Below are 23,569 nucleotides of genomic sequence, written 5' to 3'. Positions count from 1 at the left end.
GGGGACCAGAATACTCTTTGATGCAGTTCCAGTGCACCTGTGAGCCACTAAGAATAGTCCCTGTGCAGGCGACAAATAACTCACAGTGTCATTACCTGCCTGATGCCTTTTGAAGCAGCACCATCCCCAGGAGTGCTCTGTCACTGGAGTGACAATCCCTCATGTTGTGCAGTTCCCCAAAGCTGACACTTTGCTTTTGTGTTTTATAATGCCCAAGACAGATCACAGAAAGTCACCAGTTCGTTTCAGGAAGCAGAAGGGTACACCTTAGGCTGTCCTGTGGCTAAGTAGAGGAAATGTCTGATAGGTATGTATTATGTATTTCCTTTTCAGTCTGTCTCAGCTGTGGTTTGCTTAGGAAGAACATTCTAAAAGATTAAATTTGATTTTGTAGGTTCTAAATCTGGGAGGTTTCCATGATGCCTTAGACTAATAATCATGGACAGTGACTATGGAAGGAACTCAGAGAGTGTTAGATCAATGGTCTTTATATCTGAGGGGACTGTGAGACCCACCCCTCCACCCACAACATGTAGCAAGGGCAAGGCTGGGAGATGATGGATTAGGACTGTGGCCTCCAACCCCAGCCCTTATCAGAACAGGTCTATCTGATTTGCTTTACACACAGTGCATGCTACAGACAACATTGAGCGTTAAAAATCACTAATCTAGTCTAAGTTTCTTATCTTACAGATAGGGGAACTGATTTGTCCAATATACAAGACTAAGCCTGTCCCAGAACTTAGACTGGAACTCAAACCCCTGACTTTCCATAGGGTTTCCCCTCCCCCACTCAGTAGGGCTACAAATTGACTTTAATTTTTGACCCTACTTTCAGTGAACATCAGGCATCAGTAAACGGTTTCTGTGAAGGGTTAGATCATAAATAGTTTTCAGTTTTCAGTCTCTGTTGCAACTATCTGGTTCTGTCCTCATCATGCAAAGCCACCCTACACAAAACAAAAACGGGTGAAGGTGGACAAAGGGTACAGATCTCCTGTTATAAGATGAATAAGTTCTGGGGAGGTGATGTACAGCATGGTGACGTAGCTAATAAAGCCATATTAGATACTTGGAAGTTGCTAAGAGAGTAGGTGTTAAGAGTTCTCACCACACACACACACACACACACACACATGCGCACGCACACACACACACACATAATAGTAACTATGTGAGGCAATGGATGTGTTAACTGACCTTACTGTGGTGATCATTTTGCAATATATACACATATAAAGTCTATGTTGGACAGTTTAAATTTAATATTCTACGTTAACTATGTCTCAATAAATCTGGAAACAAAAGGAAAAAAGGGGAGGGCCTGTGCATATGATAAGTGATGTATGTGTGTTGTTTTAAGCTGTTGATTCAGGGGCAGGAGAGTTAAATTAAATGCCTATTTCTCATTAGCTGTGTGAACTTGGGAGTGTCATTTAGCCTTTCTGAGCTTCGGATGCCTCATCTTTTGAGTGGTGATTATAGTACCTACTACCAGAGATTGTTGTGAAGATTAAACAGGATAATGTATTAAAGCTCTGCTTTAAATCTTATGGTTTTTTTTAATCTACAAATACATAGCATAGTGTTTTTCTTTTAGTATCAACTGAATTCTCAAAGAGATTAAACTTGAAGAGAGATTTATCCTTGCAGCAACGGGCACTGTTCTCGAAGTTGTAATCCACTGTGGAAATGGGGGATCATTTTGACATTTCTCATGGATCATCAGAATATTCTCCAAGGCCTGAGAATGGATTTTGAGATGTCTCTTAGGCTGGAATTTTAATTACGTTGCTCACATGAAAATTTGCTATATCCTGCAAATAGAGATTATAGCTAACATCAATGCTGAGCGAGGACTGCATTATTTTAAATTTGATTGATGTCATTCTCTTGTGCATTCCTAAAAGAAATCTAGTGAAATCAGGTGACTCACCACCAGTCTTAAGTGATACTTATTAGCATGGTGATTATTCAATAAAGATATTCCTAAAATGTAGGAGGCACCCGAACAACTAGACTCAATTGCCTGCTGAAGGCTGTGCGTATTTATTTTTTCCCAATTGTTACCAAGAGTCTAATTTTAATTTGTTTGCTATTTCTGTTAATACCAAGGCCTACTTAGTATATCCATTGAAAGTCCTTAAGAATATTAACAGGGAATCCTCCTAGAATTACTAAGAGTTTTTATGTTTGTGAATTACTCTGACACACTTTTAGTTTTAACTCACATTAGGTAGATTTCATTATTAACAAGAATATGTGCAAATTAAAATGAGGCTTTTAGCATCCTAAACACACTGCACTTTTAAAGAAAGCAAGTTTGAGAAAAAATTAAGAAAATGCATTTTGTGAAAACAAAGTTACCAAAAGTAGAGAAAAGAAACCAAATTTAACCATACCAATAAAGACATACTGATTGTCTTTACAAACGAGTATTGAGAAATACTTAAAAGAAAGCGAACTGGACTGGAAATCTGGAGCCTGAGTTTCAGTTTTAGGTCAATTTTCTAAAAACCAATCTGCTGACAGATGATTCATTGTATGGTTAACTTGTTAAATAACAAATTCAAAGAGTTTGCTAAATTTACTAAAATTGTGCTTATTTTAAACTGCTGGATGAATTTTTCTTTTAAACAATAGGTTTAGAGGATTTCAGCAAAGTTTTAGATGATCAGTTTTCATTTTGCCTTCAGAGCAAGATTTTAGGAACTATTCATCCTAGGTCTGGTCCCAGGCTCCCATGCTAGAGCGCAGGGAGCAAGATCAGAGGGGACCCCCTGTGCTGTAGGAAGGTGGAGAAAACAGTCAGCTGAGAACAGCCTGGGCTGCAGACCCCACCAAGGGGTTCTAAGCAGCAGAGGGCAGAGGTAGGGCAGGGCAGGGTAAACCAAGTGCAGAGGCTAAGAGTGGGGAAACCCAGAGCAATGAGGGGCAGGGACTGGGGGCAAGAGGCGGACTGGCAGTAGAGGAGGTGAAACTACTGGGCAGCGAGAGGGAGACCTGGTTATGCCGAGGATAAGAAGGTACCTGGCTAAGGAGTTCAGGCTCCCCACAGTCCTGCCCAGGGGTCTAGTATGAATTGCTATAAACCTAATAAGTGGTTAAAACTGAAGCAAATTTTTGATGATTTAGGAAACTCAGAAATTAGTCATTGATGACTTGGCATTTGGTGGAATGACATTTGGTGTGCTGACTTTCCTCAAACTGACTCAGCAAACTGGTTGTTCAATGAACTAGTCATTCAGAAACCAGACTCAGCTCCAGGTGGAGAGGCCATAAGGTGGACCATGGTCAAGGCATCGTCCTCTGTGGGCCTCCAAAGTGGAGTAGCTGGGCCAGACCAGGCCAGGAGAGCACAGGGAGGCCCTTCCCTAGGGAGGTGCCCTGCGGGGAGGGAGGAGGCCGAGGAAGGAGGGTTCTGAGCCTGGAACCCCCATATCAACCCGGCCTGCCCTCTTTTGCCACATAAGATTTCAATGGGTAGGGTAAGTGTTGTGCTGTCAAAATCAACAGAAACGCATTTTGAAAACCACTAGAAAAGATAATTACACACCCTTTGGAATAATAATAGTTAATACTCTTTGAGTACTTACTATACCCCCAAAAAACACTGTGCTGAGCACTTTAAAGACATTTCTTCATTAATCCTCCCTCTTGCCCTTTGAGGAAGGTGACTGCCATCCTTACCTTATGAGTGAGGAAATGGTCTCAAAGTGTGCCCAAGGCAGGGTCTCTGACCTTTTCCCAGAAAATCGTACTTTGTAGAATATCTCCCTCTCTGCAAGCTGCAAATGACCTGTTGTCTGTCTCTTTTGATCTCACTCACATCGGGGCTTCCTAGGGGGTCTTAGGCAGCCTTTGGGACCACTTTCCAACTTGATCCTGCCCTATTTGCTGAAGAGAGGCTCCACTCTCCAACGTGAGTAGAGTCAGCCCACCCACTTGGGCTCTCCCCATTTTGAATGGGTCTCACTGCCTCACCTTTGTGGCCGCTTCCTTTCTTTTCTCCATGTCTAGCCAACCCTTTGCAGCACAGTCTCCTTCCCATCTTTCTACAAAGCCTTATGTGTACTTACAATCACAGCTTTGCACAGCTCACTGACCAACAACTCCCTGATCAAGGTACACACAATTCAGCTTTGCAAGATGCATAAGTTCTAGAGATGTGCTGTACATTGTGCCTGTAGATAGCAGTGCTGGCAGACACTTACAAGTCAAGAGGGTAGATCTCATGTTAAGTGTTCTTACCACAAAAAAAAAACAGAAACCAATACAGAGCATGCCTACCAAGTTCCCCACACTGTGCATGGGATCTTGCTTCAGTAGGTATAGCCCAAGAGTTCTAAGGTCACTGCCTTTCCACAGACAGGGAAACAGGCACAAGGGTAAAGTCACTTCCTGAGTCATGCAGCTGCTAAGTGGCAGAGCCCTACTCCCCGCCGACCACTTACTGCTTCCTCATCCCTGTCTGCAGACCCCCACCACCCTCCCCCCCAGCCACAGGGACTGCCACTTCTTCCAAACTCCTCTGACTCTTTAAAAAGCAGTTCACAGTTCTTTGGCTCTTTGTTTGGGGTGTTTGCAATTGTAAGTTAGCTTTTTAGAAGTCTATTTCTCCCCTATCCAGCTAGGACATGAGGCTCCTGAGGGTCCTTGCCCCTATCATGTCCCTCCCCGGTGTCACCACAGAACTGGGCACGGGATTTAATGACGTTCTTGTGCATTCTTCAGCCAGCACTGGAAGCCATTTCTCCCCGGGAAATTATGGCTTTTGGTTTGCTCTTACTGATTACCACAGGGATTTGTTTTCTGCCCTGCTACATAAATATCTTTATGGGACAACTGCTGCAAGTTCTTCAGGGAAGCTGTGCTTCATGGAGTCAGCCCTTTCTTCAGCTCCCGTAACAGTTGTCTGCAGACGTCAGCAGCTCTGCGTATGGACTATTCCACCCCAGCCTGTCCTGCCCAAGTGAGCAACCTCGTAGTCTCCCCAACATCAGCCCCCTTCTCCTTGTAAGATTCTTAAGTGGCCTAGTTTTGCTCCTCAGCACTCACCATTGCTGTTTTGGGTGAAGATTGGGGGACAGATTTGGGGCCACATTTTTTTTTTCCTCTCTTCTTAGGGATGTACTTCAACCAATAGCCAGAATTTATAAGAGGAAGAGGCCAAAGAGATCTGTGGTGGCTGAGGGTGAGGAGATGCCATACTTCTGGGAACAAGGAGGAGAAATCAGAGTAGAAACCCCACCCTTCTCCCCACTATTCTCTTACTCCTGAGGAAAACCTCTGTAGGTTGCTCTATCCACTGCGGCAGAGAGAAAACAGCTCGCCCAAGATGTCCCCATCCTAATCTCTGGAACCTGTGAATGTGTTACTAGGTTACATGGCAGAAAGGAATTAAGGTACAGACAGAATGAAGCTTGTTAATCAGATGACCTTAAAATAGAGAGATTAGTCTGGATTATCCTAGGGCCCCGATGTAATCACAGGGTCCTTAAAGGGGGAAGAAGGGATTGGAAGAGATATCAGGGAGATGGCAGCTAAGGACTCGGCTCAATGTCACTGGCTTTGAAGGAAGGAAGGAAGGAGGAGGAAGGAGGCTGTGGTGCAAAGCAAGCAGCTTCTAGAAGCTTAAAAAGGCAAGGATTCTCTCTTAGAGCTTCTAGAAAGCAAGGCACCCTGCCAACACCTTGATCTTAGCCTGGCAAGTTCCACATCAGACTTTTCAAACGTAAGGGATTAACTTTGTGTTGTTTTTAAACCACTAAATTGGTGACAATTTGTCACAGCAGCAATATAGAGTTAATACAATCTATAAACCTTAAATACTCTCAATTTGTGAACCATTTGTCAACTAGAGGAAAAACTCATATTTGAGAGTCTACGTATTGTTGTTTTTAGATTTAAAAAACTATCTTGGACTACAAACCTGGGTATTTCCTTTTTCACCTGTTTCACTAGAAAAAACACTTTCTAGTGGTTTTCAAACCTTGCCATGATTTTCTTAAGATGTATAAAAAGTTAAGCTCTGGTCAACTGGTCAGTTTGGTTTTGCCTCTGAAAACTCAAAAAGCAATTTTGTATTTGAACCAACTTTGTTATGATGGAGAGACAGCCACGGTTGCTAAGAGAAGCTGCCATGGTGTTTCCATGGGAACAATTGTTTTCAAATCAGGAATAACAAGCTCTAACTATAAAGAGCTAAGGTAAGGAAGACAGTGGAGGGATCTACCTCTTCCTCCTCATTAAGGGGAAACAACCTGAGGTTTTCTCCCAGTTCATTAAGTTCAACAGACATTGCCCTACTACTCTGTGAAGGGCAGTAGTAAATCCATGAGTTTCCGATTCAAACAGATTTTGGTCTGAATTCCTGATTCATCTGTGCCATCTGGAAGACTTAGAGTTAAGATGCAGAACTACCATGGGACTCCATTGTCATAGTCACTAAATGGGGATTATGGTAGTAGTACTTACCTCCTGGGGTGGGTGTGATTACATTAGGGAACATATGCAGTTTGTCTCGCATGGTGTCTGGAAAGTAGTCAGAGCTTAATCCCTGATGGCACTATTACACTCAAACGAGAGACTGGTTGCAAGTCTCCAGATTATGCTTCCAAAACCAACGTGGAGAAAGACCTTTCTGAATTTCCAAACTATCAGGCACTGATATAACTGGTGGGCAGCTCAGCCCACATGTGAATCACCCTGAGGCAACCACACCTGAGCTAGTCTATATTCTGCACAAGCCCCGTGCTCCCGTGCTTGGCTGTTCTGGAAACACCATCAAAGCTTCAGCAAACTTGCTGTTGGCTTCTGCCCTTTTCTCTTGGTGGGCCAAGTGGACTGCTGCTGATCGAGGCACCAGCTTTGAGGGTTTCCATGCTAGATAGCATTCTGATCACGTGGGGGCAGCAACTGTTTCTTTGATTTCACCCAAGGGTAACTGGTGAGGAGGGCAGGAAGGCAATTGGGAGGGGGGCCAGGTCCAGGCCATAAGCAGTCACAGGGACTTGAAAGACTGGCTGAAGAGTTTGCAGAAGCTTTTCACCACCATGAAGTGAAAAAACTCAACTGAGTCCAAGGAGCCAAGTCTAAGATGCAAAGCTGGGGTAGTAGCTAAATGTTGGGTTGAACTGGGAGGACTTGGCAGGAGAGAAACTAGAGGAGGACCACTTGTCAGCAGAAGGACCATAAGAGGATGGAGTAGAGTACAGATGATGGAGAGGGCAAGCCTGGGGAAGCGCTGTCCTGGGGGATGTGTGTTCCTGGCTTGGCAAATCCAGGGGGTCATGGTGAGTTGTCTTCAAGTCCTAACCGGTCAGCTCAGGCCATCAGGAAAACTCAACTCACCCACTAGCAGAATCAGCCTTCATATAAGAAATTTCCATCTGGGCCCAGACTCAGGAAATGTTGGGCCTTCTTTAGCTGGTCTGTTCCCATCTGAGGTCAGAGCTGGGGAATTGCTCAGGTATTCCTTTTCACCATTGGCAGCTGGAAACCTTAGAGCCGCATGTGTGTTCCGTGCAGAACACGTGCATAGTCTTGGAGGCATACATGTTAGATTTAGAGCTCCTCCTGGGTTCATCTTGTGTTCCTACTCTGATTTGTGTTTCTGCCTTACACTTGAAAATAGTTGAATCTTGCTTCTGAGATAGAAAGTATGCTTTTAAACTTAATTTGTCTTCATTTTACAAATAATTATTTTGTAATTTCACAATAGTATTACCTATGGTACAGTTGTCTATAATCAAAACTATCAGCATCTATGGTAGACTCATGTGTACTGTGTCTATGTTACAATCTATAATCAAAATAGCGCAGTCTTCCTTATGCGAAATGGAAAACAGACAAATATAAGAAAAACTGGTCTCTAATCCCATTACTAGTAACGTTTTGGAACACGTGCTCTACTTTGGAGTCACCACTGGAGTAAGAAACGAGGCTTTGGCCTTCTCTTCCAGTGTTCCACGAACTGAGTGGCCCAGATGCTTAGGTGGAGGAATGACTTCTAGGGGAGGATTTCCTGTTGGAAACGTAATTGCATTTGGGAATAATTATAGAGGTCGTGACCGTGTACAGACTGCCTCCCGAACAACCTGGAAACCCAACAAGGCCTGAGCTAAAACCGGCTCGAAAATGAGTTGTTTTAAAAACAACTGTTAACGGTCATTAGCTGGTTACTGGCTGTTAGCTGATTTCAATGAATTCTGAAGTTTTCAACCAAGTTTATGTGGACGAATAGCCTGAAACTAGGGTGGTAGCAAGGGTAAGTAACAAAAAGGATATCAAGGAGCAACTCGATATGTTAAGCAGTTGCTGAGTTGTATTTCTTCACACGCCCTGAAGAGGACAGGCATGGGAAAAAAAAAAAAAGAATTATTTAATACGGCATTGTTTCATTAATTAAAATTTTTATTAGCCTATAATTATGTAGTGCTTTGGAGCATAAAGAATGTCAGAGAACTTTTCTCTTATATCCAAAATAATAATAAAGCTGTGTGCTACACTATTAGTTTGTCTAGTCTGTCTACTAGTGTTTACTGAGTACCTATTTTGTGCAAAGTCAAGGACCAAAGATGACTTGCTCCTGGTCCCTACCTTCAAGGAGCTCTGTGCAACAGAGAGCACACTGCACTGTAACTACTTTTTTTGTTTATTTGCTTTGGTGGGGGGAGAGGTAGTTAGGTTTAGTTATTTATTTTTGGAGGGGGTACTGGGAATTGAACCCAGGACCTTGTGTATGCTAAGATGCGCTCTACCATCTGAGCTATACCCTCCCCCCATAACAACATGTTTTGCTTCTCTGAGGGCTTTGGAAGCACAGGGAAAGAATAAATTGAGGCAGCAGGGGATGGGGTCTCTCAGACAGAGGACAGAGTGGGGAGAGCAGGGCTTTTGAGGTAGTGAACAGTGAGCAGCACAAAGGTCACCTCTGGAAAGATCCCAGTTGGTCTGAGTGGCTCTGAGTGTTGCTGGAGAGTTGACTGGAAAGAAGCAGAGAAGCTAGTGGCCTGCTGCTGCTGCTCATCCCTCCTGCTGCTGCTTCCTTGCCTTGTTCCCACACATTAATAGGCCCTGCTGCTGTACTCTTGGTCTGGGCTCTGTTGTCTGGGCTGGCTGCAGGCTGTGTGAGCATGTAAGGACGTCAGCAGTTGGTAAGTGCTCAGTCCATGTCAGCTACCTTTTTTTTTTTTAATTTTAAATTTTATGTTGAAATGTAGTTGATTTACAATGTTAGTTTCAGGTGTACAGCAAAGTGATTCAGTTACACATATACACACATATACATATTTTCTTTTCAGATTCTTTTCCATTGTATGTTATTACAAGAAACTGAATATAGTTCCCTGTGCTATACAGTAGGACCTTGTTGTTTATCTATTTAATATATAGTAATGTATGTCTGTTAATCCCGAATTCCTAATTTATCTCCCCCCACCCCTTCCCCTTTGGTAGCCATGGCTTGTTTTCTATGCCTGTGAGTCTGTTTTTGGTAAATAGTCTGTTTTGCTGTAAATAGAATTTGTATCATTTTTTTAAGATACCACATGTGAGTGATATCATATCATATTTGTCTTTCTCTGTCTGACTTACTTCACTTAATATGATAATCTCTAGGTCCACCCATGTTGCTGAAAATGGCATTATTTCATTCTTTTTATGGCTGAGTAATATTCCATTGTGTAGGTGTGTATATATAATATATATTTATACGCATATACACACCACATCTTCTTTATCCAGTCATCTGTGGATGGACATTTAGGTTGTTTCCATGTCTTGGCTATTGTAAATGGTGCTGCTATGACCATGTCAGCTATTTTCGTTATCAAAATAACCAGCTTCCATATTTCTAGAGAGTTAGTCACTTGGGTTTGTGTATCCCTTAGACAGTACACACAGAAGCTTTATGGCCAAAGGGAAGTAGTTCCACCCTGGATAAAGCCTTTTCATTGTAATCCCAGGAAGATCTCTTTGATCTTCCCCAAGAGAGCACCTTCGCCCCTGACAGCTTTCCATGAGAGAACCTTGGCTCTGTCCCTACCCAGCACTCAGGTCCCAGTGGACAAGAGGCCAATGGAGAGAGTGAACCAGACTGCCATGTTTCCCCTGGGTCCAGGCTGGGGACCTTGTGCTGTGAGTTCCAAAACAAGACACAGTGTCTCATCACCTCCACCAAGGTTTCCAGAAGAAGGTAGATGCCAGGCAAGCATGTGAATGTGGAAAGACATCCCTTCAATTCTTCCTTTTGTGGGGAATTGCTGACATGCCTGGAATTTCCATAGTATGGAAACCCACAACATGTATGCTTTGCAGTGTCAGACCTTTGAGTTTAAAAAGACTTTAAAGAGTTTGAGAACCTGGCAATTAATCAGTGCTCTCTGCTCAGAATGAAAGCACAGAACGGTTTGTTGTGTCTCGATCCACAGATGGCTATGGCTGGATAAAATTATTTTTTCTCTGTGGTACCCAAAACACCCATTTGTCTGATTTTCCCCCTCATTTTGTGATTTATTGTTTGCCATTTGGTGCACGTAGCTCGGGATTGTAGTGAGTCTGCAAATCATTTTTTGAGAAATCGATGTTGCTGGTATATTCAGAATAACACCCACTGGGTTTTTGATAACCATGAGATTCTCATGATCTTACGGTCAACTGATGGGCTGTCACTGACTGACAGATCCATGCTCTGTCCCTTGGTTTCCTGGTTTCTGTCTGAGCAAAGTGCAGGAGTCTCAGCACGCTTATTCATGACTTGGATTTACTCTGTGTGTTTGTCCCATTCCGTGGAAAGACTATACTTATTTGGCCTCTGAGACTCATTTATTCCACAGTCAAGTAGCATTTATTGAACTCCTACTCTGTGCTGGACACTTAGGATGTGAAGAGATGCAGGCCACCATCGCTGTCCTCAGGTTGTTCACACTGGGGCAGAGGGACAGGGTTCTGAGCTGTACAGGGGTACAGACAGGGAGGGCAGCCAGACCAGCGGTGAGTGGACACCTCTGCGTGAGTGGTGGGAGAGGCTGACAGGGAGACCTGGGAATACTTTCTCTTTAGAAAATTGCCCATTTTCTGTTCAAAACTCAGGCAATATGGTTTCAGCCAGCTGGGATTCCACTTTCTTCTATATATGAGACCAGAGACGAGGCAGACACACCTGACTTAGTGCCCCTCAGGCAGAGTGGAAAGAACTTGGAACACTTTGGATATCACCAAAGTTCTAGCAAGTTTATCAACTCATTTGCTTTCTCTCTCTCTCTCAGTTTTTCCTTCTATAAAATGGGGATCATCTGCCTTGTTGCCAGGATCCGGTATAACACCATGTATGTGAAAATTATATTCAGAAAAGCCTTGTCTTACGACCAAATAGGTAAGACAGCTTGCTCATCTATGTATTACCAATTTTCTAATCTTTATAACTATTGAGATTAAGAAAATACAGATTTCACTTTAAAGAATTGCTTCATTCATAATATCCTGTCATACTAATTGTTACCCATTTCTTCCAACAATGAATAAAAGGTATAATGGTTACCATTTTGGAGGAGAAGCCTCTTTGGATTTTTTTTTTTTTTGATTATAAAAAGAGCACCGGATACTCTGAAATGTTGGGAAACCTTGAAGATACAGTGGGAGGTATTTAAATGCCATGCTCTGTTTTCTGCTCTGGGTGGTTTGTGAGCCTGTAAATTATGCACCATTCTGAAATTCCCACAAACCTGGAAAATGAGCAAGAAATTCCAGCTGGGCAATAGTCATCCATATTGTGCTTTTCAGCCCTGCTGCTCTAACTGGAAGGGACTAAGGCACAGAGGGAAATTGGCTTTCCTCAGGTCCCATCTGTCCAGTTTGCCTCTGAGATATCAGGAGGTGGAAAACTGGTACGGGCAGCCCAAGGTGAGAGCGACCCCAGCCCGTGGACCTCTTGGTCCATCTTGGACAGTTCCTTCACCCACAGGGATGGAGCTGTCACGCACTGGACTGTGATGTTCATCTCTCAAGGCGTAAATTCTGTCTGTTCTATGTCGTCTTGGACTGAAAACTAAGGCATGGTATTTAGGCTGTCTGAATCCCAGTATGAGGATCTGTGGAATGACAGTGTACCAGTGCAGGCCCTCCAGGAAGGGAATGCCAAGATGTAGTTAGAAGTCCGTGAGCCTCACCTGTGAGAGGGGAATGGGAGGAGCCTGTAAGGTCTGCAGACTTTTATGGTGTGGGCAGGGAAAGCTGTCGGACCATTGTGTGGGCCTGGATGCTGTGAAAGGAGAAGAGAGAAAGGGGGATGGGGTGGGCAGAGCTTGAGACAGTGGTGCAGCTCCTACATAGTCTTAGCCAGCTGAATGAGTAGCTCCAGCACAGGGATTTCCCTTAAAGGAGTCCCATGCTGGGACAGAACTGGCCAGGCCCTGGTGCCCCATCCAAGCTTAATCATCGTCTGGAGACACTCTGCAAAGACTGACCTTAGCCTGAAGATTGCAGTTGAAGGCTGCCATCTGAACACACTCCTTATAGCAGAATGGCAAGTTCTTTCTTGAAAGGAGATCTGAATGGCATATCGTCATTGCTGCCATTTTTTTTTTTAATGACAGGCCAGAGCAAAGCCATCTCCAGTGTTTTAATTTAAGCTATGTTTATGTCTTCATAAGACATTTAATATATGAACATTTGAGCTCAAACACAAAGGAAAACTTGCTATGTTTCCTTGAGGCCCAGATACACTTCCCCTGAGCATCTGAATGTGTTTCACCAGAATTGGCCTCCCAGGCCTGTGCTCCATTATGAGTTGGCAAAGTTAGAGGCCCATTGATGAGGCCTGGGAGATCTCTGGATGAACACAGAGGGAAAGCAAGTTCCAGAGCAGCCTGCCACACAAGGAGGAACTGGATGGAGCTCCAGGACTTCCCAGAGAGGGCCTCCCACCCTCCTCGTCAACTCTTCTCGGGACTCTTGTCCAGGCCCAACTGTCTATGATGTCTTTAAGATCCTCACTGATTCCTGACTTGACATTTCAGTTTTGGGAAATTAGAATTTAGAAAACATAGTTCGCTTTCACTTTTTAAAATGATGGGTTTAGAAAGAAGTTGAATGGGCCCCCAGACAGAAGGTAACTACCCTTGGGCAGAACTGAATCAGGTCTTCCACTGATGGCTCCATGATCCCACTGCAGCTGTCTTACCTGCTGTCTTAAGGTCAACCCATGAATGTCCTACTCTGCTCTGTTCCTCCCCTTCCAGCTCTTGGCCACCCATCAGCCTCCCATCTTTGGATTCTGGCTGTTCCTCCCAGTGTTGCCATCTGGTGCACCAGGCCTGCTCCTGCTTCTCTGGCCTGATCTCCGGTTGCCCTGGTTTCCATCATGCCATGCCCTAGTATCCCATGTCCCGATACCCTTTTCTTCTTTAGCCACTAACCTGCTGTCTGCTCATCTTAGAAGGGGAAGGTGGTATTGCACCGTTTGGCTGGATATAAGCATTCAACTAAAAAGGAGATGAGACTGTGACTTTCAAAGTCGTGGATCAGGGACACTGGGAGAAGGGAAGGGATAGGAAGAAAGTAACAATGATGAATAACTGTTTTGGATGCGAGGGTAAGAGCTTGGATGTCTGTTATTCACTTCCATGCAGCACCAGGTTGACTTGGCCGAGTTGGCTCTTTGCAGGAGGGGGTGGTATTATTTGCCCCTGTGCTGGACAGTGGGATGTGCTGCTCAGGACCCCCTGGAGAAATAAAGGATTTATTCTTCTGCTGTTAGAAGTATTGCTGGGAGACAGCCCTCAGCTTTCAGTTCTCTCTGGAAGGTGCCTCAGCTGAAGAAAACTGCCTTATCCAAGATCACACATTTTCTGGGGAAACCTCCATCCAAAGACTGGCTGATGCAAGGGTTAAAGGTTCAGCCTGGACAGCTCTGAGTTGCCAGCCCAGCCTTGGAGCTTCCCACGAAGTTTGCTGAGATCTTCCTTGAGATCCTTGCACTGTAACTCAGCTTCTCCCTCTGCCCAGGCCCACTTTCTCTCCTTCCCTTTCATAGGTACTGATCCCAAGAGAGCTTCCTAATAAACTTCCTTTCCATTCTAGAATCTGCTTCCTGGGAGAAGCCAACCTACAACACCTTGACTTACATTTCCACCGTATCTTAGACAAGGGATGTTAGTAGTGCAAATCTCCAGCTCATAATCGTAATCCATCATTGTGAACTAAAACTCTTAATGTTTCAAATCAAATATTCATTGAAAACCTACTCTTCTGTAAAGCACCAAGCTGAGTGATGTCACTAGGCATTTGCAGATTGCCTCAGTGCGTCCTGCAGAGAGAGAGGTAATATAATTAAAATGAGGATTTTTGAGTCCCAAGGCAGAGGAAGATGCCGAGAACAGGTGGGCCCCAAAATAGATAAACTAGTCCAGGTGTAAGACTTGTCCCAACAAGGTAGAAGTTCAAAGTTGGGTGTTCAAAGGGGCAGTGGATAGGTAGGATTGATTTGGGTCAGCATTGAGTCCAAGGCAGGAAGACCTAAGTAATCACAGGCTGGAAAAAATAATGCTTAAGTTCACTGGGAGTGGAACCCTCACCTTTTCTAGTCTCAGCTTTCATGTCTGAAGACTGTATCATCATAGTGCCTGGCTGTCATGAGTTTCAAGTGAGTAGGTGTTGCAGCACAGCACCTGCCTTGCAGTAAACCTCGATTAATGTTAGCAAATATGGGTATTGTTACATGTCCCTTTGCCTTAGAATGTTTTGGCCTCCTCATACTCTCCCAGTTTACTGGGATGTCTGCACTTTGAGAGCTATTTCAATGCCCAGTCTCATGGTGGTGGATCTCTGACCAGAATTGCAGCCACCATATTGTTCCTCAGTCAGCCCTCCCTTGCCTGCCCATCCACCCCTTTCTCCTCCTTTCAGAGTGTCTGGAACAATGGAGGAAACCTGTTTGATTACAGTCAAAAGTCTCTCCGGGAAGCTCCAACCCTTTTAGGGTAATTTGGCATGATTTTATGGAAGTGAGCCTTGGGGAAAATTCAGATGTCAAGCATAATTTGGCACTTGAAACATGAAATAAAAAGTCTTCTGATTTCTTTTCATCTACATTTCCCCTCCACACTCTGTCCAGCCTTCCGCCTTCTCATTAAGGGTCATTACCCCACAGTGGGGGCCAGAGGTGGCGCAACAGTAGCAGGTGGCAGTCTTTTAACCCTCCCTCCCCCAGTGTCTGGCACAGCCATTGCGTCTCATTCACTTACTCAGGCATCTCTGCCGACCCCGTTTTCTGAGTGCTGTCAAGGCAGGATGCTTTAATGAATGCTGAGATCTCAACTAGAGGAGATGATGAGTTAAAGTTCTCTTACATGTTATATCTGTGTCTATTTTATTCAAAAGAAGACAAAACAGGAAACTTCTGTCTTTTCTCAGGTTAAAGATGGTGCATCCAGAAGGCTTCTTCCCTCCCCTTCCACCCTCCTCCCCAGATGAGGCTGGACTACCTGGTTGATCAGACCCTGAAGGTTGGGATTCCAGCTCCACCATTTATTAGTTGGTGAGTGACTTCACCATCCAGAGATGAGTGATGGTGCACCTGAGCTGAAACACTGCCTGGTACCCAGCATTGACCTTGCAAGCAAATAAGGAATATGGCTGCTGCTTCAGGTCCACTCCCCGATCTCAGGTGAAGTGTCTGCTGTGGTCCCTGCTAACCCAGAGCTGTGCAGGGAAGGGAATTCTGGGAAACATAATTTCACCTTAGCTAACGTGATGACACAGAACAGATCCAGAGTAAGGACTATAAGAAACATATGTCAGATGCTTAGCCTGTAAGGACACAGTCATCATGAGTTCATTCCTCTCCCCTTCCCCTCTTTCATCAGCCCTTGTTCACCTAGTTTTTGTACTTGCCCAAGGGGTAAACATCTCCCCCTTGGCGGGGAGATCAAGATCCAGTTTGAGAATTGTGTGTGTGAGTGGGTGAGTATGGTTGTTGGTGGAGGGGCAGGCAAAGGGTGCATGCCATTCTGAGACCAAAGAATATAGATTGGGGAGAACCTGTTTTTGACATTCTGAGCTCTCCTCTTTTTGTTTTGTTTTGTTTTGTATGGATGATAGAAAGTTTTGCCTACTTTACTGCTCACATGTAAGCAGTGTCTGCCCCAGACTGGGAAAAGCTAGCTTCTGAGAGAGCTGATACCACTGCTGTCCACCTTATTCCTCCTGTCTTTTGTTTTCATGGGGTTCATGGATAGAACGCTATCTGCCCATACAAACTGGGTCTTCTGGATTTTTTAAAACAATTTTTTTATTATTAAGGATAACTTTGTTATCTAAAATATGATAGGAGATTCTTTTTGGGGCACTAAGTTGCCTGAAACACTAGGGTACTCAGTTCCAGGAAATTTAACTCCTGTAGGAAGCCTTTGAGGCCATCTCATTGTCCTAATCTGTTGGGAGTTCCCGATGCCCAGCCACAGAGATGAAGAGCTTGTTTTTCCAGTAACTCCCTCCCCGGCTGGTATATGTGAGTGGAATCCCCCTTGTAAGCAGTGAGACAGAAACCAATTAGCACAGCTATTTCCTGGGTCTAGAGGGACAGCACAGTGTCTGCTGTGAGGGCAGGGCTCCCCTTATCTGGTCACCCCGAGTCTTCTTGGGTGCTCCTCCTTTGGATCCATTTGGTTGATCTGGGTCCAAATCTGTCTGTCTTTGAATCTGTCACTCAGTAAAGGGCAGTTATACTTCTGTTGATTATAGGACATACAAACAATGCGTACAAGTTGACCAGCTTTCCAAAGACCTTGCTTGACTTGGGTTTATAATTTCTACAAAGTAAGAATTTTTCTGTTGGCCCATTTCAAGATTACTTCTTCACACATTACCCATACGTTGATTTGGACAGTTACCGTGGTCACAATTTCCCTAGTTGATAAGGGCATATAGATGGTGAGACAAATCATTGGTTGGCTTTGTGCCATTTGATGTCATCATAGGTCCTTGAAAACAGTAGGAATGGACAAAGCCCTAGTTATGGCACATAAAGCAAGGGGTCAGAGTCCTTCCTGAAATGGTGTGAACTTTCTTATTTCTAGACCAGTGATTCTCAAGGTGTCATCTCTGGACCAGCAGCATCAGCATCTCCCAGAACTTGTTAGAAATGCAATTTCATGGGCTCCATCCTGGACCTACTGAATCAGAATCTCCGGGTCCCACACACTGTATTGTAACCAGTCTTCCAGGTGATTCTGAAGGGAGCTTAAGTCTGAGAAACACTGCGCTAGAACTGGAAGCAGACTGATTTCCTTGATAGTTGGACATTTTCTTAGACAGTCCGTGGGACAGGCTTATATGTTGGAACAAGTTGGAACACTTAGACAAGAAATGCAAGATTTTCTTACTGATGCCTTTGTTCAAGTCCTTAACTTTTACAGATAAAAACCTCGAGGCTAAAAAAGGTGTGGGTGTGGGAGGAGCTGCCCAAGGTCACATAGTTGGCTGCAGAAATCAGAATGGCTTTTAGTTCTCTGGATTCCCACTTCCATGTACCTTCCATTTAGGTCCTCAAGACGTTGGGAGGATGGATGGATGGATGATTCAGGAGGCCTGTTGGTGTAGGCAGTGCATTGTGTTGGGATTAGGATCAATTTCAAATTCTGTTATTTTCTAGGGAGAATCCTTGCACCCTAGTTTCCAGCCTCAGTTTCCTTATCTGAGAAATGGGGACAACAGTCCTTGTTCTTGCCCTGCCTTCCTCTGATGAGGTGTGAAGGGATCTGTAAACTGTAGTGTGGAATCTGTCCATGAAGCAGTGGGAGCAGCTGTAGCAGCAGCCCCTGCTGCCTTTTTACCAGCATCCAGTGTCCCGGCTGCCTTGCTCTGCAGACAGGAGGGAGCCCGCAGGCCTCAGGGTTGTCAAGGAAGCCACAGAGCTCTCACCACGTCGAAAAACTATCCTCTCCTTTCATTGACTAATTCAGATGACAGCCTTTCCCATTCTGGTTCCAGCTCTATCAAAACCAGTGAAACAACCACTTATGTGATAATCATTTTATCACTCGGCTGCTATTGTAAATAAGGGATGGAGGCCCCTGTGCAGGGCCATCTTTACAACAGCTCCATCTAAATGCAAATGTAGATCCCCTGCCAAACAGAGAGGTGAAAGCTTTCCTATTAGCAGGCAGGAGATAGGAGAGTTAATTTAATGCTAAAACATTCCCAAGCAAGGAGAGCAATTTCCCCCGTTGAGCAGTGGCCTCATTTTCTCTCCATGACCACCGGGCCCATAATATGATAATTTTTACCTTTTTAAACTTTGCTGAAGGAAAAAGGACAGTCATCTATCTTTGGAAATGGCTCCTTCTGCATTCATTTTTATCTACAAAAATGCAGGTATTTGTCTATTTAGTGAATGAATGGCCTGGAAAAAGCTAAAAGATGAAGATGAGTTCAGTGCTGTGATGTGTGGGGATCCAATGCCCGCACTTGACTCTGTGAACTCCCCACAGGCAGGCTTGCTGTGTGATGGTATTTGCCCAGCCTAGACTAATCGGCACATTTTCTCCTCCCTGTAGCCTGTCTCCCTGGGCTAAGAGAAGAGGAATTGAGGAGGAGAAGGGAAGAAAAAGGATACGGACAACCAAGTCCATTCACACTGCAGCTGTCTTAGCAGTGGGTTGGAGGAATTAGGAGGGGCCTTCTTCCTTTGGGAACCTCTTGGGTCAGATGCTGTTAGACTGTATGGCCTGGAGCACGCACTTAGCCTCGCTGAGACTTCTCATCGGTGTGGGGATTGGAGATAGTCCACGTGGGACCCTGGGTAGAGAGAGAAGGGAGTAAAAGCTGTCTGAGCCTGTTTCACAAAGCTTCCAGGGCCTGCTTCCCTGTATCATCCCCCTCGCAGCCCCTTCCAACCTCGGGAGAAGGTGATGTTAGGCCCATTTTACAGATGAGGAAGTGGGGGTGAGTGCATGTTCTGCTCAAGGCTGCACAGCTAGTGGGGAAGCTACAGTGGAGCTTCATGACTCGTCAGTTCCAAATTTGTGAATTGGCTGACTTGCTAAGATTTATCTATGATCATCAAATCACTACATGCTCGTTCACAGGCATTTGTGAACGGATGTGCTTAGACCTGAGAAACATTTGAGTTGCCCAACACACACGTTTGCAGCAGAGGTCGAACAAGGTGACACTCTGTTTCAGCTCAGACTGTCAGCAAGGGTTCTTTTCATGGTCTATTTAGTGCTGCGTTGTTTGCATTTTTATGCTTTTGGTTGATGATTTTGCCATTTCAGGTGGCCCCCCAAGCATTGTGCTCGAGAGGTGTCCACTGTTCCTGAGTGCAAGAAGGCTGGGATGTGCCTTGTGGAGAGAACGCATGTGTTAGATAAGCCTTGTTCGGCAGAGTTACAGTGCTTTTGTTCACTGTGAATTCAATGTTAATGAATCGACAACATCTATTAAATGAGGTGTCTTTAAGGAGAAGGACAGATAAAATCAGTGCATTGACTGGCTGATGAAAATGTGTTTCCCCTAGGAGCAATGGTTCAGTATTCGCTAATTCAGGGTTTGCGGTGACTTTGTAGAACATGATTGCAGTGACTCACAAGAAGTGACTGTACTTTGGATCAGTTTTGTTTGCCTCTCCTGATATCCTTGAGGAAGGAAGGGGAGAGGCTGTCAGAGGGGTCTGGCCCTGCCCGATGGCACTCTCACCCCTGCCAGATTTTCACTGGAACCTCTGAAATGCCTCAGTATCATTAACACCACCACCACCACCACCACCGTCATCATCATCTACGTAAGTTCACTCAAGTTGTTTTCTATTATTGCAATCAGAGCAAGTTAAAGATCTGTTCATAAACCCAGTTTACCACTACATGTGGGGGCTTTGACAGGACACAGAAAATGGACTCTGGAATCCCTACCAATCAAAGCACCCAGTGCCAGGATCCCAGACGTTTTTGGGTCAGCCCTTGGGCTGTTTCTAAGTTTAGAATCTGTCAGATGTGTCAAAATAATCAGAGAGATTGTGTCTGAATCCAGCTGTTGTTCTAAGAGTACTGGGTAGACATATGCAGCTCTGGTGAGACTTAAAAGGAAGGACCTAATTCATAAGCCGTGATAAAATCACAGGAGTTGAGAAAGACAGAAACAGAAATCACTCAAGTCAGTTTCACGGAACACGGCGTGGCCCTAGAAGGACAGCGGACTCTTTTATTAAATAGAGCTGGTTGGCTATAATCTATAAAATCTTTGTGAAACAGACACTTTGGAGCCACCATGCTTCCAAACATCTTTTGTTTACTTAGTTAAACCAGGAAAGAGGAAACGTGTTCCTGTTCCTTATACTAGTTGATTTCTCTTGTTTACTAAGTGTGTTGTGTTCAAACCCTGTTCTTTCTGACTCCAAAGTCCATAAATTCATTCACCATGCCAGTGGTCTTCAAACATTAGTGTGCATAAGAATCACCCAAGGAGCCTCAAACATTTCTGATCTTTGGGTCTATTCCTCAGAACTTCAGAGTCGGTGGATCTGGGGAGGGCACCCAGGAATCGGCATTTTTTCACTGACACAAGGACTGCAATTTGAGAAATATTTTAGTACCCTAGTTTGCCCTCAGAAAGGTAGCACTTATGAAAAAAGGGAATTATATGCCAGCTTCACGCACTCAGAAGCCTTTTATAAATTGGGAGAGGAAACTATACCAAGACCCATTTTCCTTAAAATAGGGGTTGATTTTGCTTTTTGTTCCCTTTATGAAGATTGAAGCTTCCTTTTCCCCTGCCATTTTCTGTGGGATTATGACTTTTTTTTTTTTTGGCCAAAGATTATTACCTCAAATAAAAAATAAGAAGTATTTCTCATCCCGCTACAAAAATGTATGCGTGGGATGAAGGTGGTCCCCAAGGCACAGTCAGTGAGGAACAACAGGATCCTATGAGCACATCCTGCTTTCATTTATCAGAGCAGGCTTCAGCCATTCTATCCTATTGTAAAGCATTTCACACTCTCCATAGAGAAACAGTCTATTATTTCTAGTAAGAACTGAATGCTGGGGATTCAGGCTACATGTCAGCTACCTTGAGAGATAGATACTTGGAGTTTTTCTACTTGCCTAGAGCCTGCTCTGTTTTCCAACCAACTTTCCTTGAAGGGATCAACCTCTGAGCAAGGCAGGAAATGGGATTTGAAGTGCCATTGATTCATTCGGCCTAGCTCTTTTTATTTTTCCTGTCTGTGCCCAGAAAAAAAAAAAATGCACCAGGGAGTCAGGAGTTGGTTAGGTTTATCTGAAAGACATGCTGAGGGTAAGGCAATGTAACAAATTAAAGAGATAAAAGACAGACTTCAACAATATAGACGACTTACACTAGCTGTTCCCTTTTGGATGTCTTTGCTCCAATTAATACTTTCTACAGCCTTAAGGTAAGATTATGAAGTAGGTAATAAGATCCTTTAAATCCTACTGTTTTGAAAGAATTCTTATTGTCTAATTCCCTTGGCTTTTCTATAATGCTTTCAAGAGGTTTCAAAGCCAAAGTCCCAGAAATGTAGGACTTCCTCCCCTTCAGCCCAGGAGATAAGTAAAAATAATTGATTCTTCAGGGCCCTTAATTTGTCAGGATTGTGAACTGAATCCTCAAAAGATCGGGGTCCATTTGTTATATAAATGTTTCTGGGATGAAGAAAGCTGAGGTCAGAGAGTAAAATTTGAGTCAGGTGGGAAAAAAAAGAGTCTTAGAATTATCTGTGTGTGTCTATACTCAAAATTTTAAATGACTCCTGGACATGTTAATGAAATTATGTATATGAAAAAAGAGTTCCCAGCACTGCTACTCTGGGATGCTGGGCAAGCCATTTAATACTCTGGTCTTCTTTTCCTCATTTCTGTTGGATGCATCGTTCAGCTTAGAACCAGAAATTCTAATGATGAAAAAGTCTCTCGCTCTTTCTGAAGGGGAGTTTCCCCAAGTGTAGAGTGGGAAGAAGAATGACTACATTTGACAGTTATTGTTCACTCATGCACCCAATAGCTGTCATCCATGCAGTCACTCATGGATTCGTTATGTGTCCATGTATTCGTTCATTCATTTATTCATCCACTCATTCTCAAGCCCCAAGCACGTGTTAGGTTCTAGGACAGTGAATAAGCACCATATCTAACTTGAAGAAGCTCTAAGATGAAAGAGTTGACATGTGGGTAAATAGTCAATCACAACATAGAGAATTTAGATTTCTAGGAGGGGGCATGAAAGGGAGCCGGGGCAGGACATGGTCCCCTCAAACCACGTGCAGGAGTTGGGGACAGAAAATAGCATTGATTGCCAGCCTGACACCATCCTGTTTTCTAGCAGACTAAATGCTTTTCCTGCAATCTGTGCTTCACTAATCCAATCACCGTAATCCCTCTCTGGCTGGAGATTGGTTTAGGCATGGGTTTGTCACACAGTGCTGCTCACTGAGAACTGAGAGGAAGCTGGTAAAGGATTCTGAGAAATGTTTCCTCACTCTTAAAGAGAGACTCTCAGGGACAGAGAGAGCCCTTTTCTTCCTCTGGACGTTACGGGACCTCGTGTTCTGCCTAGACCCATAGCAGCCACCTACAACCGCAAAGGAGCCAAACAGACAGGCGAAGGATGTCGGGGCAGAAAGATGGAAAAAGCAGGGCCTTTGATGACATTATTACCAGCTGAATTCACCAACCTGCGATCTCCCTTATCTAAAGACTTCCTGCTTTATGGCAGAATACATCTTTGGTGTATTTAAACCAGTTGAGTCAGGGCTTCAGTGGCTTAAGATAAAAGAGCTCTAGCTGGTGATATGATGGTTGATTCCTGAAGAAGTAAGAGACACTCAGGGGATGAGAGAGAAGACTGGCGTTCTAAGTGAAAGGAGACACATTGGTGAAAGCTCTTGGAAAGAATCTGACTCACTGAAGAAACTCAGGGGGCAAAGCCTCAATATAAGTGAGAGGTGGAAAAAGATGAGCCTGGAGAGATAGTAGGGTCCAAGTCAGGAAAGAGATTGTGTATCTTTGTGACAGTGAGGTAATCCCTCTTTGCAAAAAATGTAAAAGACTGTGTATAAGGGAGGAGTCAGGGGACCACCAGGTCCCCTTGGCACTGATGTTTTTCTCCACATTGGCGTCCCTGGTTTGCAGAACTCCAAGAAGAGCCATTCACACTATACTCCACATGAGTGCCACTCCCACGAGCACAGGACGTCCTGCTTTCGCCCACACAAGAGTGCAAATGACACCTCCAGCATTCTGTGCACAGCAGCCTTGGACCCCACTGGAGATTCTGAGCTGAGAGGTGGTTCCTGATGTGGTCGTGGCTGGAAGGACACACTTGGGCTGCCCCACTAGCCCCACTGGCCATTCCCTGCTAGCCTCATCTTCACACTGGCCAGTCCTCAGCCAACCCCAGAGAGTTAATCGAGGCCACGTTATTATAGCACATCCTCTTCACTCCCAAGACCTCCATTCTTGCACTCTATTAGGAACCAATAATGAGTGTGCACACATTATTACCTTAAAACCCACAGAAAGGTCAATGCTGCTTTCTTTTATAGCAGAGTAAT

The 23,569-nt window shown here is 44.3% G+C and overlaps 1 long non-coding RNA gene across 3 annotated transcripts in view; it reads left to right on the top strand.

Annotated features, from left to right (window-relative positions):
- The window catches only part of LOC140687124 (uncharacterized), a 115,695-nt gene that overhangs the window by 68,374 nt on the left and 23,752 nt on the right, over positions 1-23,569 (top strand). For 2 of the 3 annotated variants that reach the window (XR_012061242.1, XR_012061240.1), the window contains exons 2-3: positions 11,271-11,377; positions 15,415-15,538. This is a non-coding gene — a long non-coding RNA (uncharacterized lncRNA). Of the gene's footprint in view, positions 1-5,428; positions 5,735-11,270; positions 11,378-15,414; positions 15,539-23,569 lie in introns of those variants that run through there. The other variant, XR_012061241.1, reaches the window with a different exon arrangement.

Source organism: Vicugna pacos, chromosome 18 (genome assembly GCF_048564905.1).
Source record: "Vicugna pacos chromosome 18, VicPac4, whole genome shotgun sequence".
NCBI classification, from domain to species: domain Eukaryota; kingdom Metazoa; phylum Chordata; class Mammalia; order Artiodactyla; family Camelidae; genus Vicugna; species Vicugna pacos.
The sequence above is the reverse complement of the archived record's forward strand: the minus strand, read 5'-3'. Positions and strand labels throughout refer to the sequence as shown.